This window comes from Pan paniscus, chromosome 9 (genome assembly GCF_029289425.2).
Source record: "Pan paniscus chromosome 9, NHGRI_mPanPan1-v2.0_pri, whole genome shotgun sequence".
In the NCBI taxonomy this organism is placed as follows: domain Eukaryota; kingdom Metazoa; phylum Chordata; class Mammalia; order Primates; family Hominidae; genus Pan; species Pan paniscus.
Genome location: NC_073258.2, coordinates 76,666,550 through 76,684,686, shown reverse-complemented (window position 1 = coordinate 76,684,686; position 18,137 = coordinate 76,666,550). Strand labels below are relative to the sequence as shown.

The 18,137-nt window shown below is 44.8% G+C and overlaps 1 long non-coding RNA gene across 1 annotated transcript in view; it reads left to right on the top strand.

Moving 5' to 3' along the window:
- The window catches only part of LOC117974971 (uncharacterized), a 68,628-nt gene that overhangs the window by 15,857 nt on the left and 34,634 nt on the right, over positions 1-18,137 (top strand). The window lies entirely within an intron of this gene.

Here is an 18,137-nt window from a genome sequence, read left to right as displayed (position 1 = left end):
GAGTAATCTGCATTGGAGTTGGGAAGAGACCAGAGACTGACAGGAATTTAGCCTTGACCTTGTTCATAACAGTATACATGCATCTTGTTATTTAACCTCTACAGCAATCTTGGAGGTGTGAGTTCACAACATTAAAATATAAATGAGTAAACTGAGGCTTAGAGAAGTGGTAGCTAGTTAGAGGAAGAGCAGGGACTTGAATCTTGGTTATTTCGATATCAAAGCCCTTGCTTGTTCTTATTCTATTTACCTGGGCCTGGATGGAAGAAGGGGTGGAGTGGTGGGGTGATGAGGAGAGAGAGAGAGATAGAGAGAGAGCCCTGTGTCAGATGGTGTCCAACGTGGCTTGGACAGAAAAGAAAAGCCTAAATGTGGGAGTTTTCCAACACTGCCATTGGGCAATCTCCAGAATTAAGTCCATGGCCACCATTTCTTGTGTACCTGATGTTGAGAAACAGACTCAGACCTGAGATAAACTTGAGATTTTGAACCCGGTCAGTTAGCACAGTGTGGCCTCTGCCAGGCTAACCCCATCCACTTAGGGCTGAAGGCTTGATCCCCACAGCAGTTTGAACACTGTGTAGCCCTTCCCTTCATGGCTGCCCCAAGCGTCACAATTAGACCAGGTACAGATGTGGAAGAAACGACTTGGCTGTTTCTGAGGGCCTCCGTTAGGACATTTCATAAGATATCAAATACATTAGCATAAAGTTGTTCATAATAGTCACTGGTTATTCTTATAATATCTGTAGGAGCTTTAGTGATATCTCCTTTTCATTCCTGATATTGGTAATTTGTGTCTTTGCTTTTTTCTTGACCCATCTGACTACAGATTTATCCATTTTATTTATTTCATTAAAACCCTTTGGTTTCAGTGATTTTCTCTATGTATCTGTTTTCAATTTCATTTACTTCTGCTTTTATCTTTATACCTTCCATTTGCTTTGGCTATATTTTGCCCTTTTTCTTAAGTTTAGATTATTGATTCAAATCCTTTTTTATTATTTTTATTTTTTCTTTTTCTTTCTTTCTTTCTTTTTTTGAGAGGGAGTCTCGCTCTGTCTGCCCATGCTGGAGTGCAGTGGTGCAATCTTGGCTCACTGCAACCTCTGCCTCCCGGGTTCAAGCAGTTCTCCTGCCTCAGCCTCCCAAGTAGCTGGGATTACAGGCATGTGCCACCAAACCCAGCTAATTTTTTTGTATTTTTAGTAGAGACTGGGTTTCGCCCTGTTGGCCAGTCTTGTCTCAGACTCCTGACCTCAGGGGATCTGCCCGCCTCGGCAGTGCTAGGATTACAGGCGTGAGCCACCACGCCAGACCTTTGTTTTCTTTTATAGTTCCCAGCACTCTTTATCTCTTTGTGTAAATCTGAATTTCTATCTGGTATTACACCTAAAGAATTTTCTTTAACATTTCTGGTTGTGTGGGTCAGCTGGCAATTAATTCTCTTAAGCTTTGTCTTTAAAGTCTTTATTTTATCTTCATTTTGGAATGACATTTTCCCTGGGAATAGAAATCTGAGATGACAGCTTTTTCCCTTTAGTGAAGATGTCACTCCATTGTGTTCTGCCTTGCAAAAACTCTTGACAAGAATCTGCAGTAAATATTATCTTTGTTCTTTTGTATGTAATATTTCATTTTTTCTCTGGTTATCTTTAATATTTACTTCTGATTTTGTTGTTTGGTGGTTTTTATATCTAGGTGGGTATATATTTTGTATTTATCCTGCTTGGGGCTCTCTGGAATTCTTGGATCTGTGATTTGTTGTCTTTTATTAAATTTGGAAAATTCTCGGCCATCATCTCTTTGAACTTTCTCTCTTTTTTCTTCTCTCTTTTTCCTTCTAGAACTCCAATTAGACACATATTTAGACTGATATTGTTGTACAGGTCTTAGATGCTCTGTTTCCTGCCATGCCCCCCCCAACTCATACATACTCTTTTCTTTTTGCTTTTTTTAAAATTTATTCTAAAAACAAAAATTGGGATACACATGCAGAATGTGCAGGTTTGTTACATAGGTACATGTGTGCCCTGGTGGTTTGCTGCACCTATTGACCTGTCCTCTAACTTCCCTCCCCTCATCCCCAACCCCTAACAGGCCCTGGTGTGTGTTGTTCCCCTCCCTGTGTCCAATACACACACTTTTTTATCTCTGTGTTGCTGAGCACATCAAAGGACGACTTGATCTTTGATATGTTGTTTTTTATTCCTAGCACTTCATTTGACTCTTTTTTAAAAATATAGTTTTCATCTCTCTGCTACAATTCTCCATCTGTTCATTCAGGTTGTCTGTCTTTTCCACTGAATCCTTTCACTTACTAATCATAGTTATTTTAAAACCTCTGTCTTATACTTCTAACATCTTTTTTTTTTGAGACGGAGTTTTGCTCTTGTTACCCAAGCTGGAGGGCAATGGCGCGATCTCGGCTCACTGCAACCTCCACCTCGTGGGTTCAAGCTTTTCTCCTGCCTCAGCCTCCCAAGTAGCTGGGATTACAGGCATACGCCACCATACCCAGCTAATTTTGTATTTTTAGTAGAGTCGAGGTTTCACCATGTTGGTCAGGCTGGTCTCGAACTCATGACCTCAGGTGATCCACCAAAGTGCTAGGATTACAGGCATGAGCCACTGCGCCCAGCCCCAACATCTTATGGTTTCACTTTTTCTTTCAGTCTGGTTCTTCTGTGTGTTTTATTTCTTGATAATGGATATTTTTGTGTGTGTGAGTATCACCTGCTTTTTGATGGAATTTCAAATATCACGTATATTGATATTTGTGGTTTTTGAGCTGATGTAGTCAGAGTTGAGCTAGGTTTGGGTTTTGCTGTTGCCATGTTTGCAAATTTTTCTAGTGGTTGACCACTGCTAACTTGTGCTGAGGGGAGAGACTGGAATGTCAGAGGATTCTTCTCAATGTTTCTTTCTTTCTTTTTTTTGTAACAGCTTTATTGAGATTTAATGCATATACCACACAATTCACCAATTTAAAGTATACAATTCAATGGATTTTAGTATGTTTACAGAGTTGTGCAACCGTCACCACAATCAATTTTAAAACGTTTCATCATCTCAAAAAAGCAAAACAAAAACACACCAAAAACTCTGTAGTTGCCAAGGCCTGGAGAGAAGGGAGAATAGGTATGAGATTTATGGTTGGGGGGATTAAAAAAAATTCTGGAATGAGATGGTATTATTTGTGCAACATTGTAAATATAATTAATGCCACTGAATTATACACTTTGGAATGGTTAAACTGAATCATGAAATGTGATCTTTTCTTTCTGATTTCTCTCTTAGCATGTTTTCAAGGTTCATCCTTGTTGTACCCTGTATCAGTATTTCATTACTTTTTTTTTTTTTTTTTTTTTTGAGACGGAGTCTGTCTCTGTTGCCCAGGCTGGAGTGCAGTGGCACAAACTCGGCTCACTGCAAGCTCTGCCTCCTGGGTTCATGCCATTCTCCTGCCTCAGCCTCCCAAGTAGCTGGGACTACAGGTGCCCGCCACCATGCCCGGCTAATTTTTTTGTATTTTTAGTAGAGACGGGGTTTCACTGTGTTAGCCAGGATGGTCTCCATCTCTTAACCTCATGATCCAGCCGCCTCGGCCTCCCAAAGTGCTGGGATTACAGGCATGAGCCACCGCGCCCGGCCAGTATTTCATTACTTTTTACGATCAAATAATAGTCCATTGTAGGGATGCTATTGGCAAAAACCTCAATGACTTTTGCACCAACCTAACGCCTTTTGTTTATCTGTTCATCAATTGATGGACATATGGGTGGTTTCCTCCTTTGGGCTGTTATGAATAATGCTGCTATGAACATGTGTGTACAAAGTTTTGTGTGAATATGTTTCATTTCTCTGGGGATAAACCTAGGTGTGAAATTGCTGAATCCAATGGTAATTTCATGCTTAAATTTTTTATTTTTTATTATTTTTTTGAGATGGCGTCTCACTCTATTGCCCAGGCTGGAGTGCAGTGGCGCAATCTCGGCTCACTGCAAGCTCTGCCTCCTGGGTTCACGCCATTCTCCTGCCTCAGCCTCCCGAGCAGCTGGGACTACAGGCACCTGCCACCATGCCCGGCTAATTTTTTTGTGTGTTTTTAGTAGAGTTGGGGTTTCACCATGTTAGCCAGGGTGGTCTCAATCTCCTGACCTCGTGATCCACCCGCTTCGGCCTCCCAAAGTGCTGGGATTACAGGCGTGAGCCACCGTGCCGGGCCACATGCTTAAATTTTTGAAGAACTTCCAGACTATTTTTCAAATTGCTTGCACCATTTTACATTCCCACCAGTAGTGTTTGAGGGTTCTAATTTCTCCACATCCTCGACAACACTTGTTATTACCTGACTTTTTAATTGTAGCCATCCTAGTGGGTATGAAGTGGTGTCTCACTGTAGTTTTGATTCATATTTCTCTGATGACTAATGACATCAGGCAATTTTTTTTTTGTTTTTTTAAAGACAGGGTCTCACTGTCATCCAGGAAGTAGTACAGTGAGACAATCATGGCTCACTGCAGCCTTGACTTCCTGGGCTCAAGTGATCCTCCCACCTCAGCCTCCTGGGTAGCTGGGACTACAGGTATGCACTACCATCCCTGGGCTAATTTTTTTCTTTTTTTGTGTGTGTAGGGATGCGGGTCTCACTTTGTTGCTCAGGGTGGTCTCAAACTCCTGGCCTCATGTGATCTTCCTACCTCGGTCTCCCAGAGTGCTGGGATTACAGATGTGAGCCACTGTGCCTGACCAATGTTTAGCATTTTTTTCATGTGTTTATTGGGCATTTATGTATCTTCTTTGGAGAAGAGTCTAGTCAGATCCTTTGTCCATTTTTTAATTAGGTTGTCTTTTTATTTTTGAGTTGCAAGATTTCTTAATGTATTGTAGATACCAGTTCCTTATCAGATATATGCTTTACAAATATTTTATTCCATTCTGTGTGTTATCTTTAACATTTCTCGATAGTGTCCTTTCAAACATACAAGTTTTTAATTTTGATCAGTCCTTTCTCAGCTCTTCTCCACCCTCAGCCTTCCATAGTTCCTGCACACCTATGGGTACGCAATGGGTTGTTTGCACCCCTGCATTTCCATAGTGGTTTGTGCTTCCCTCTGCTAGTGTGGGGCTAGGATTTTGCTAAGCAGAGAGGCATGGGGAGGGGAAGCCCAGATAGCCACTGGTCACACCAGCTCCTTTACTGTGGCATTGGACATGAGTACCTCCAGGGTGGGGAAAGGGTTTATCTTCCATTGCTATTTCCTGGTCCCATGGGCCTGATAAGGTCAGGAACATTTTGTTGAATGAATACATGAAAAAAAATTTCCTCAATTTTTTCAGTCTTATTGAATCCTAAACCTTCAGAGCTGATGATAAGCCTCAAGTACCCCCTGCATTCCAGGCCTAGTAGAGTGCCAGGTCAGGAACCATTGGTGAATATTTATTAAAGAGATCATACTACAAAACCCAATTCTTGCACAGATCAACAACAAAAAAAAGCAAAGACAAGGGGGTTGAAGGGGGTGGGGAGTTATTGTTTAATGGAGTTTTGCTTTTACAAGATGAAGAGCTTTCTGGAGATGGGTGGTGGTGATGGTTACCCAACAATGTGAACGTGCTTAACACCATTGAACTGTACACTTAAAAATGGTTCCAATGGTAAATTTTATGTTCCTTATATTTCACCATAATTTCAAAAATTTTAAAGAAATACTACAAAATAAATGTATTCTAACCTGAAGAATCACAATAAAACAAAAACAGCAACATCAGTAACAATGACAAAACCCTCTCTGAATGAATGCTGGCACAGAAAGTGGGAAAAGGTTACGCCTGCATTATTTCGATCCACTTCACTAAATGGAAAGGAAATAGGATTTGACTGTGCTATTCAGCAGACCACGTCAGGTTAGAGCCGCACACTCATCCCACACGGATCAGCTCACCTGGGCGCCCAGCTGTGTGCCCGGAGCCCCTGGGGAATCTGTTTCTTCTTTCTGAAGCCAGGAAAGGCATTAGAGGCAGGGTAGGTGAGACTGGGAGAAGGGAAGCCCTTTAAACTCTCCTTCCACCAGACATTGTCTCCTCTGTGCAATGTCCTTTGATACAGAGCCTAGGAATTGTGTCAAGTTGGTGAGGCCACAGGACCAAGCCAGTTATACAACTCTGGAATGATACATAACAAGGGCAAAAATAGCCATCAGCTATCTAAAGCTCGCTGTGTGCTGGGGACCTGCAAAGGGCTCTACATGCAGTATCCCATTTAATCCTCAGAACAACCCGTGAGGTCAGTCCTGCTATCATCTCCATTGACAAATGAGGAAACTAAGGCACAGACGGGGCTAGTAACTGATTTGTGTATTCGAAGAGATTGCCTAGGAAGTGAATTTGAGGCTGGAATCTTGTCTCTGAAATGCTACACTTCTCTGTCTTCCACTGCTGCCGTTCCACAGATGGGGAAATGGAGTTCTTCAGAGCTTTGACTCAGATGTTTTGACTCTTGAAACTCTTGAAGTTTCAACTCTGAAGGGTTGACTTCTTTAAAGTTATTTAGTCAGTTGAGGAGAGAGTTGAAGTTGGGCTTCTTTATTCAGTCAGGTGATGAGAGAGTTGAAGTTGGAATCCAGGTCTCCCAATCTCCAGAACAGTACCTTTTCTACCATACACGGCCTCATCTGAGAATGAGAAGTGAAATCTTACCACCCGAACCCCATTTGCCTCCCAGTTGTCCCCCCTTGGAGACAGTGAGAGGGCATTGGCAGAGGAATTCTTGCCTTGCTGATCCCCATCTTCAGATCTCTCTCTCTATTTCTCTCTCTCTCTTTTTTTTTTTCTGTTTTGCTTTTCAATCCTGAGTGCTTCACTCTCCAAGGAGAGATGAGAGGGCACCCCCAGGACTGGGAGATCTAAGCAGGCTCAAGAAACTTTTCTAACCCAAGGATATTGAGGGCATTGCAGAGAGGACCTGGGGCCTGCAGGGGAGGTGGTGGTAAGGTAGGTGATGGAGATGAAGGAGGCAAGTACAGCATGCAAAGAGGGGGCCTCTGTAGATAGACACCCCCTCCCTGATCCTCAGTGTCCTCTTTGTACGTTGGTGGTGCAGGGAGATAGTCAGAGTTCATGGTTTCTAGGCTCATCCTCTCTGTCTTAGGTTGGTTCCCTGGAAGCCGACCCTGAGATTATTGGTTTGTGAAGGAAATGCCCACGAGAGAAACTAAAGAGGGAGTTGGGGAAGCAGGGCAGGGGAGGGGAAAAGCAAAGCAAGCTTGTGACTCAAGTTCAGTGCAACCTTAGCCTGATCCCTCAGGGGAGCTCCAGGGGATGGCTTTTGCTCCAGAGTTTGTTCCAATGGAAAGCAAGGCAGGTGCCTTTCACCATTTAGTCTGAGGGTCACCTGAGGGGAGAATGGGGTAATGTAACTCCCAGACATTTACCATCCTCTCTGCACATAGGGAAAAGTGTCTTCGGTAGTACAAGGCAAGCCAGGAGAGTTGCACAGGCAGGTGGTTAGCAAGAAAAGCCAATAGAATGGAGTACACAGAATGATAAAAGGGAATCTGGTGGGGCATTCCAGTGTCCCCTTCACCACCCTTAGATTCATCCTGATTATTTCAGGATTCTAGATCTCCCTGCAAAGCACAGGATTGATGAGAGAAGAGGTGAGGGTCCCTCTAGACTGGATGCCAGAATCTGGTCACTCAAATGAGAGCATTGGAGTGTGAGGGCAGGGAACAGGGTCAGGGGAATCCCAAAGAACCAGATGTCACCGTTTGGCAGGGCTGAAGGGGGCTGACTCTCCTCTCTCCTCTCAACGCCTGCCGATAAACATGCACAGAGTCACACCCATAGCCATGCACACTCAGACACATGGGGGCACAGGAGCATACTTGCATGACTATGCTTGTGGAGCACACACACTAGTGCACAGACATGCACCCACAGACTCATGCACAGGTGTGTACATGCTTTCACACAAGCCCATACACACATGTAGATGTTCTTGCAGAAGCATAACCATAGACATACATACATGTCTGCACACGTGTTCCTGAGCCCACGCCAGAAGTGTGGCCAGCCAAGATCCTTTTTATTCCTGGCTCTCATGGGAGGAGACGGTAGGGGGATGGGCAAGTAGGGCCCAGGGCCAGGCAAGTTGCAGCTGGCTACTGAGGATTGACCTTTGGCTGGAATGGCCCAGATCACGCCTGTTGCAGAGCCCAGTCTCATGTCCGTCTGAGGTTGCCTATAGAGGACTGATAAGGGTGTCTTGGAGGTCAGCTGCTGTCCCTACCCCCAAAATTTCACTCCCAGTCCTTAGAGGATCAGCCAGGGGCCCTCAGTCTCCATCATACAGATGAGGGACTGCAGTCCAGGGAAGGAAATGGACTGGGCCTCCTGACACCCAGCTCCTGCTCCCTCCCCAAAGTGTAGGAGCTAGCAGGAGCCTTGCCACTGAGAAGTGGGGACATCAGTGCTTAATCAGACCAACCTCGGCTCTGAGGGGCTCCCAGTCTGGTGTAGGCCATAGACATTTTAAAAGTGTGATCAAGGCCGGGTGCGGTGGCTCACGCCTGTAATCCCAGCAGTTCTGGAGGCCAAGACGGACAGATCACCTGAGGTTGGGAGTTCGAGACCAGCCTGACCAACATGGAGAAACCCAGTCTCTACTAAAAATACAAAAATTAGCTGGGTATGGTGGTGCATGCCTATAATCCTAGCTACTCAGGAGGCTAAGGCAGGACAATCCCTTGAACCCAGGAGGCAGAGTTTGCAGTGAGCCAAGATTGCACCATTGCACTCCAGCCTGGGCAACAAGAGCGAAACTCCATCTAAAAAAAAAAAAAAAACACCACCGAAAAACAAAAGTGTGATCAATGCTAGGCTGGAAGGAAGCAGGGAATTGCGGAAGCCAAGAGGAGGCACCTCACAGCCTGGAGGGAGGTTGGATCAGGGATGGCTTTTTGGTGGAGTTAATGTCTAAAATGACTTAAAAGACTAAGGAGGAATTGAATTTGAGTAGTAAACAGCATCTTAGGCAGAGGGAACAGCTTGTGTAAAATGCTGGTCCTGGGGGAAGCAAGGTGCCCTGGAGAACTGGAAGTTCAACATGGCTGGAGGGTAGAGAGTGGCTGGGAAGGAAGACAGAAACCAGACTGTGCGGGCTGTATGCCAGCCAAGGAGCTGGACAGATAGACCACTGGGAAGTTTGAATCAGGTGAATGGTATGGTCAGACTTACATTGGAAAGATCCTTCTGGCTGCAAAGTGGAGGGTGGATAGCTTAAGACAGATTTGAGGTGGAAGATAAGACAACTCATTAATTGAGGGCTGACAGAGGCTTGCAGGCCGAACGGCAAGGTCCAGGATATTATGCAGGTATTCATATAACAAGCGATGAAATGTGTTTCTACAAGATATTTGTTGTTGTTGTTGTTGTTGTTGTTTTTAGAGATGGAATCTCACTCTGTTGCCCAGGCTGGAGTGCAGTGGTGCGATCTCGGCTCACTGCAACCTCCACCTCCTGGGTTCCAGCAATTCTCCTGCCTCAGTGTCCCAAGTAGATGGGACTACAGGCACCCACCGCCACGCCCAGCTAATTTTTTTTTTAATTTTAGTAGAGGCGGGATTTCACCGTGTTGCCCAGGCTGGTCTTTAACTCCTGAGCTCAGGCAATCTGCCCACCTAGGCCTCCCAAAGTGCTAGAATTACAGGCATGAGCCACCATGCCCGGCCTGTTTTTGTTTTTGCTTTTTTAAAGAGATGGAGTCTCATGAAGTTGCCCAGGCTGGAGTGCAGTGGCTATTCACAGGTGCGACCCCACTACCAATCAGCACAGGAGTTTTAACCTGCTCCATTTCTGACCTGGGCTGGTTTACCCCTCCTTAGGCAACCTGGTGGTCCCTTGCTCCCAGGAAGTCACCATAATGATGCTGAACTGAGTGTGAACACACAATTGGTATAGCACGCTACAGCCCAGAGCTCCTGGGCTCAAGCGATCCTCCCGCCTCAGTCTCCAGAATAGCTGGGACTAAGGTGCATGACATCACACCTGGCTACAAAATTTTAACTGTAAACCCAAAGTAAATAATTGAGTATAATTTTTTGTAACATAGGTCTTGTAATAAGAATAATGAAGTTCTTTTTTGGAAGATAACGTTTTAGTTCACTGGGGCTCAAAGTTCGTGTTTCCTATCATGAAATTGATTTCAAATGTTCATCTGTAAAAACCGTTCTTAGCCCACAGGTCATTCAAACAGAGGCTATAGCTTGCTCACCCTTAGTCTAGACTAATGGGGCCTTGGTAGAAGCGAGTAAGAAACAGGAGGCTCTTCCCTCCCCTCTTTACCGTCCCACAAGCCACAGTGCCTAAATCTTTGCCATTACTACCATTACTAAGCATTGCTGCTTCCACTGGGCTGTAGTTACTAGGAGGGACCTAGATCCTTTAGTCAAAAGAAAGACGCCAGGAATATAAACATCCCATAATTATGACCTCTCAGGGCAAGAGGGATCTCAGTAGTCCCTCTCCAGCCCTTTTCCAGGGCAGAATTAACATATCTGTTTTGTAGAATCACTATATACTCCAGATACAGAAAGTGACTTACCCGAGGACATGCTGCAAGTTGCTGACAGGACTGGGACTTGAACTCAGGTCTTAGGATCCCCAACCCCACATTTCTTTATTTACACTACCATGAGGACATGGCCAGTGTGGATGGGAGGAATACATGGGGAAGAGAGTAGTGTCAGGTCTCATTTGCCCAAGACAAGGGGCTCTTCAGGCTCCTGCCTTCCCCTTCTACCAGTCCAGTGGCAGATCAGCCCTCCTAATTTACTTCACATTTGCATATATCACTTCCGGATGAGGAACCTGAGTCTCAGAGAGAATGAAGAACTTGCTTAGCATCTGTGGTAGGCTGAAAAATGGCCCCCCAAAAGATATCTACATCCTAGTCTCTAGAACCTGTGGATGTTAGCTTACATGGCAAAAAAGGTTGAGGGAGCTCTGCAGATGTGATTATGCTGAGGATCTTGAGATGGGAGCTTACCCTGGATGATATGGACAGGCTCTGAATGCCATTACATGTTCATAAGAGGGAAGCAGAGAGAGATTCTACGAGACACAGAGGGCAGAAGATGATGTGATGGTGGAAGCAGAGAGAAAGATTTGAAGATGCTGCTACCTGTGGAGATGGAGGAAGGGCCCATGAGCCAAGGAAAGTAGCTCTAGAAGCTGGACAAGTTAAGGAAACAGATTCCCCCCTAGAGCCTCTGGAGGGAAGTGGCCCTGCTGGCACCTTATCAAACTGACACCATTGCCACTGATTTCAGACTTCTTGCCTTCAGAACTGTAAGAGGATACATTTCTGTTGTTTTAAATGACTAAGTTTATGGTAATTTGCTATAACAGCTGCAGAAACCTAACATGACATCTCACAGCAATTGTTCTCAATGTAAATAAAATTTTAATTTTAGAATAGTTTTAGATTTACAGAAAAGATGCACAGATAGTAAAGAGAATTCCTATACACACTTCACCTTAAATGTTACCTCTGTAACATTTTACAGAACTATTGCACATTTGTCACAACTAAAAAGGCAAGATTGGCACATTACTATCAAACTCCTTATTTTATTCCAATTTTACTGGTTTTTCCTAGTGACTTCTATCTGTTAGAGGATCCCATCCAGGATACCATATTTCATTTAGATATCATGTCTTCTTAGCCTCCACTGGTCTGTGACAGTTTCTCAGATTTTCCTTGTATTTGATGATGTTTAGTTTTGAGAAGTACAGGTCAGGTGTTCTGTGGGCTATTCCCCAATATGGATTTATCTGATGTTTTTCTCCTGATTAAACTGGGGTTATGGCATTTGGGGAGAAAGGCCACAGGAGTGATGTGCCATTCTCATCACATCAAGGGTACTTACTATCAACATGACTTATCACTGGTGATATTAACCTTGATCACCTGGCAGAGGTAGTGTTTTCTAGGTGCTTTCACTATAAAGTTACTCCCTGTCCCTCCCTCCACACCCAGCTCTTTCTCTATGCTACCCTTGGAAGCAAGTCTCTAAGCACACCCCAGTTCAACTGGGAGAGGGCTGAGCTTCATCTCAGGGGGAATATCTGCAGAAGTTATTTGGGATTCTTCTCTTAGGGAGATTTGTCTCTTCTCTCCCATTTATTTATTATTCAATCATTTATATCAGTATGTACTCATGGATATTTATTTTACATTTTGGATTATAATCCCAGTACTATGTTGTTTATTTTATTGTTTGAATTGTTGCAGCTGTGGACATTGGGAGCTTGTTCTGTTTGGCTCCTGTGTCCTTTTGAGATATCCTCATCATTTTGTTTTTTTAAGCACTTCTTTACTTTCTGGCACTACAAGATTTTTCAGGCTCATTTTGCATTTTCCCTGCTCCAGCCCTAGAATCAGGCATTTCTTTAAGTGTCTCAGGAATTCTTTTTATATTTATTTTTATTTTTTACTTATTTTATTTTATTTTTGAGATGGAGTTTTGCTCTTGTCTCCCAGGCTGGAGTGCAGTGGTGCAATCTTGGCTCTCTACAACTTTCGCCTCCTGGATTCAAGCAATTCTCCCACCTCAGCCTCCTGAGTAGCTAGGATTACAGGTGCCTGCCACCACGCCTGGCTAATTTTTGTGTTTTTAGTAGAGCAAGGGTTTCACCATGTTAGGCTGGTCTTGAACTCCTGACCTCATGATTCTCCCACCTCAGCCTCCCAAAGTGCTGGGATTACAGGCATGAGCCACTGTGTCTGGCCAGGAATTCTTTTTTTAGAGAAAGGTATTAGAAACCAAGATCTGAGCTCTCGGTGTGCTAGTTGCTACTGGGGTGCCACTGTTTCTAGTCCCTCTCAGAAGACAGAGCTAGGAGACATATATTTCCCATGTATACATACCTATTTATAATTGCATCTATCCAGCTGTGTCTATATTAAACTAAACTTGAGTTCATACTGATGTCTCCCTCTAATTCCTTACCACATGGATCATTCTAGTCATCCTCCTTCTCCAACTGTGAGAAAAGTGGCCCCTGTCATCTATTTACTTATGTGTTCAATTGCAACACATGTATGGCAGTTTCAGACTTGTTACCCTGCACCCCCATGAGAAATTCATCTTTACCAAGTACGGTGCAGTGTTTATGGACATTGTATTTTTACATCAGTCTTGCAGTTTCCAGTCAAAATATTCTTTCCCAAAGTTACTTAGGTCAGCCCTTTGTTCTCTCACTCCCTTCAGTGAAGTTTTCTCATACATTTATAAGACAATTGAGATTCTTTCATCATCACAGTCTGCATTCTAACCTGGGATACCTTAACTTTTTGGGCGATTCTAAAAGTTTAATTTCTGTACATTAAAGTTTACCTTGTGGGTTTTTTTTTTTTTTTTTTTTGGGATGGAGTTTCACTCTTGTCACCCAGGCTGGAGTGCAGTGGCATGATCTTGGCTCACCGCAACCTCCACTTCCTGGGTTCAAGCGATGTTCCTGCCTCAGCCTCCCGAGTAGCTAGGATTATAGGCGCCTGCCACCTAACCTGGCTAATTTTTGTATTTTTAGTAGAGACGGGGTTTCACCATGTTGGCCAGGCTGGTCTCGAACTCCTGACCTCAGGTGATCCACCCACCTCGGCCTCCCAAAGTGGTAGGATTACAGACATGAGCCACCGCCCCTGGCCTACCTTGTGGTTTTTAACAAATGCATAGTATCAAGTAGACAGCACTATAATACCATAGGAATTAGTTCTACTGCCCTAGAAAGCTCCCAGTGCTTCCTCAGCCATAGGCTCCCTACAGCTGATATGCTTTTTTGTCCCTATATGTTATCCTTTTCCAGAATGTCATAGGAGTGAAATCATACAGTATGTAGCCTTTTTGGTCTGGCTTCTTTTGCTTAGCAAAATGCACTTAAGATTCATCCATGCTATTGTGTGAATTTACAGCTCAGTTATCTGTATTTCTGAATAGGATTCCATTGTATGGATTGAACCACAGGTTTTTAAAAAATCCATTCACTTATTGAAGGACATCTTGGTTGCTTCCAGTTTTTGGTGATTATGAATAAAGTGGCCATAAACATTCATGTACAGGTTTTCATATAGACTAGTTTTCCAATCAGTAGAGTAAATACCTAAGAGCACAGTTGCTGAGTTGTGTAGTAAGTCTATGTTTAACTTTATGAGAATCTGCCAAACTGTCTTCTAAAATGGCTGTGCCATTTTGAATAAATAAGAGTTATTTTTAATTTTACAGATTAAATCCAACCATTCTGATCCTTTCTTTTGTTTCCCAAGCTGGTAGTCAGGTCACACTTTATTAGACAAAAATACAGCCTTTGCAGTCAGATCTGAATTCAAATCCTCGCTCCACCACTTAAAAACAGTGTGACTGCAGACAAATTAGTTAACCTCTCCGAGCCTCGTACTGAGATTTACCCCTTTAAATACGCATGATGTCACAGATTGGGTTCTCCAGGAAGTGGATTCTGAGATGCTGTGTAGCCTACAGGATGTTTCTTAGAGAACCTTTGGAGTCAATACCACAAGAAGGAAGGGAAGGCAGCAAATTTGGATGGAGGGAGAAGTCAAACTGAAATGTCCCATCAGAGTTGTATTGATCTGGGCTGACGTGGCCCAGCCTTTCTACCCTGGCTGGCTCAGTCATGGGCTGTATGCCCTTGCAGAGGCAGCTCTCTGCAGTGGAGGTGATCTCAGAAGGGGCAGACTACACTTCCTGCAGCTGGGAATGGAGTTCTTCCCCGAAAATGTGCCTGGGGACACATCCTCGTATCCACTGCCCAAGGCAGAGTGGAAAGAGCACTGGGTGGGAACTGGGATGCCAGTTCTGCATCTGCCACTTACCAGCTATGTGACTTCAGGCAAGCCCTGCCCTTCTAGGATCCTTCTCAGCTTATCTGGGTGAAAGTGGCTAACCAATTAGTGTATAGCACTTTGCAATTCACCGGTTAGTTTTGTGTTTCTTAACTCGCAACAACCTTACAATGCCAGCAGTTAGTCACACCAAAGAGTTCCAGGGCAGTGCTGTGTTACTCCAATGTGGTCTGGAGACCAATGCACGTCCATGAACAGCTTGTTACTGGTTCTTGACAAAATAATTACAGAAATGGAGCGGAACTGTTCAGAGACTTCAGAGCAATATGGCACAGTAATTTCATGTCTGTTGAAACTAATAATAAAATGTTATACTATGTCTTAGTTTTCTTTTCTCATTTTTCTAGTAACTTATATTGTGTCTTATAAAATGGATAGGTCCATGAAGGATTGGGAAAAAAATCAAAAACCAAAAATCTGGTCATTTACCACAGACATTTCAAGAAGCATTGACCTAGGGCATCCCCAAATGCAGGCTTTTGACAATTTTACTTTTTTTTTTTTAGAGGAGGGGCTCTTTTGGCTGGGCACAGTGGCTCACACCCGTAATCCCAGCACTTCGAGAGGCTGAGGCGGGTGGATCAACTGAGGTCGGGAGTTCAAGACCAGCCTGACCAACATGGAGAAACTCCGTCTCTACTAAAAATTCAAAATTAGCCGGGTGTGGTGGCACATGCCTGTAATCCCAGCTACTCAAGAGGCTGAGGCAGGAGAATCGCTTGAACCCGGGAGGCGGAGGTTGCGGTGAACCAATGTCGTGCCATTGCACTCCAGCCTGGGCAACAAAAGTTAAACTCTGTCTCAAAAAAAAAAAAAAAAAAAAAAAGAGGAGGGGCTCTTAAATCATTGACATGTTATTGATAGGGACAGAGTTTTGTGGCTGTTTTTTGTTCTTTAAGGTCCCCTTTAAAAGGGGCTGACGCTGGGCACGGTGGCTCAAGCCTGTAATCCCAGCACTTTGGGAGGCCGAGGCAGGCAGATCACGAGGTCAGAAGTTCGAGACCAGCCTGGCCAACATGGTGAAACCCGTCTCTACTAAAAATACAAAAAATTAGCCAGGCGTGGTGGCATGTGCCTGAAATCTCAGCTACTTGGGAGGCTGAGGCAAGAGAATTGCTTGAACCCGGGAGGCAGAAGTTGCAGTGAGCCGAGATTGTGCCACTGCACTCCAGCCTGGGCAACAGAGCAAGACTCTGTCTCAAAAAAAAAAAAAAAAAAAAAGCTAAAAGGGGCTGCCAGAAACGAGCTGCCTGTCATAATTTTCTCCTCACCTTATCACTAAAGATGTGAACAGATGTACACCAGTTCAACTGTTGAAAAGGGAAACAGGTTGGTTTTCCAGCAGGGGTTGAAGGGACTCTAGAGTCTAAGAAATGCCCTAACCTCATTTGTGATAGACACAAACTCTCGTAAGTCTTTCAAAAACCATTTCCTGGAATTTATAAAGGGGGAGAGGGAGGAGGAAGAACTGGCATTTATTGAACACCCATTTGTGGGAAGACCATTTACAAGTGAAGAAACTGAGACTCAGCAACTGGACCTGACTTGCACAGGGTCACGCAGCCAGGCTGGCTCTCCGGCCTCTGCCATTTCCATTGTGCCATTCTGCTGGGTCTGAGGCCAGAACCCGGCAGAATGTGAGGAGCATGTGATAGCTGTCTGGGCAGGCAGTCCACATCTTGGGGCCAGGATTCCAGAAAGTCCTTTAGCCTTTCTGACAAATGAACCTCATCTATTATAAAGAGGTCACTGTGGGTGTGTTTGACATAATACATGTAGAGCATCCCATCCAGATCCTAGCACATAGTATGTCCTCAGTAAATGGCTCAGGGTGCTGACTCTGCCCTTCTGTGAGGTCATTAAGACAAATGCCGGGTTCAACCTAAGGCATTTTTTGCCCATGTGGCCTTGCCCTTGACCTACACCAGCTGAAGGACTTTCCAGGGCTCCTCCCTACCTTTGGGAGAAATTCCTGACTCCTTGACTGGACATTTGGCTTCCACCAGTCAGTAGACAGGGGAAAGCCAGGGACCCAATCCAGCTTGGTTGCCATTCTGTCCCCAGCACTTGGCACATAGCAAGGACTCAATAAAAGTTTTCTAAAAAGAGACCTACCTCTAGCCTCCTTTTCTTTGAAACTCACCCTTGCACCGTGACTCACACCTGCAGCTATCACCAACTTGTGCCCCACATTTTCCCTCCCCTCTGTGTTTGCTCACTCAGCAGCTTCCATCTGGATGCCCTCCTCCCTCCGAACCCTCACAAAGCACAGTCCCCTTGGGAGCTGAGACTCAGCAAGTGGACCCGACTTGCACTTGCAGCCTTGTCCCTGCCACGTGGCTGCTGGCTGTGCTATGCTGGCCAACCCCTGGCCAAGTCACCATAAAGCAGTATCAGAGGGACTGCGTCTCAGCAGGCCCTTTGTCCCCTTGGGAAATAATGTCTGAGAACTTCTCCCCAGGTCAAAGTGCAGGCTGATTTCCAGAGGAGACTCCAGCTGTCCCCATTACTTGAGGGCCTCTGACCCTCTCTACCATGCCTGACACATCCTGCCATCCTCTGCTGCCTTTATCTGTGCATGTATGGAGGGGAGGAGGCTGCCTTCCCCACATAAGGGTGAGGCCTCTGAGGCAGGCTCTGAGGGCCCCTGAGAGTTGTTAGGAAGTGCTAAATTAATAATTGAGTCCTTACGTGGATAGCTCCTGGCACATTAGTTGGGGAGGCCAATTACCATAACAAACACACTCCTATCTCAGTGGCTTGAGCCAGTAAAAGGGCATGTTTTTGCATATGCGAAGTCCAGCATGGATATTCCTGCTTGGGTGGCTCTCTTGGGCAGACCTTCTCTGAGATCAAGGCTCTATACACCTTGCATCTTGTGCTGTTGATGTCTTCAACATGAAGCCTCCAAGATTGCTGTGAAAGAAGGAGAGACCTTTCCCCTCTGGCCCCTTAAGCCTCTCCCCTACCCACTATCTCCCATCCTGGCACCCGTCTGTCTAATGGCCACCTTGTACTCCAACCTAGCCCAGGCTGGGGGGTCACAGTCATCATTCCTACCTGCAGCTTTTGCTCAAACTGTTGCTCCCACCCCTCTGGGTCCCCTTTATATGGCTGGCTCAGTCTCTGTCCTCCAAGGCAAGCTGCCCTGTGCAGAAGTAAACAGCATCAGTGTGGTACAGTCTAGACTCTGAAGCTCATCCACCATCAC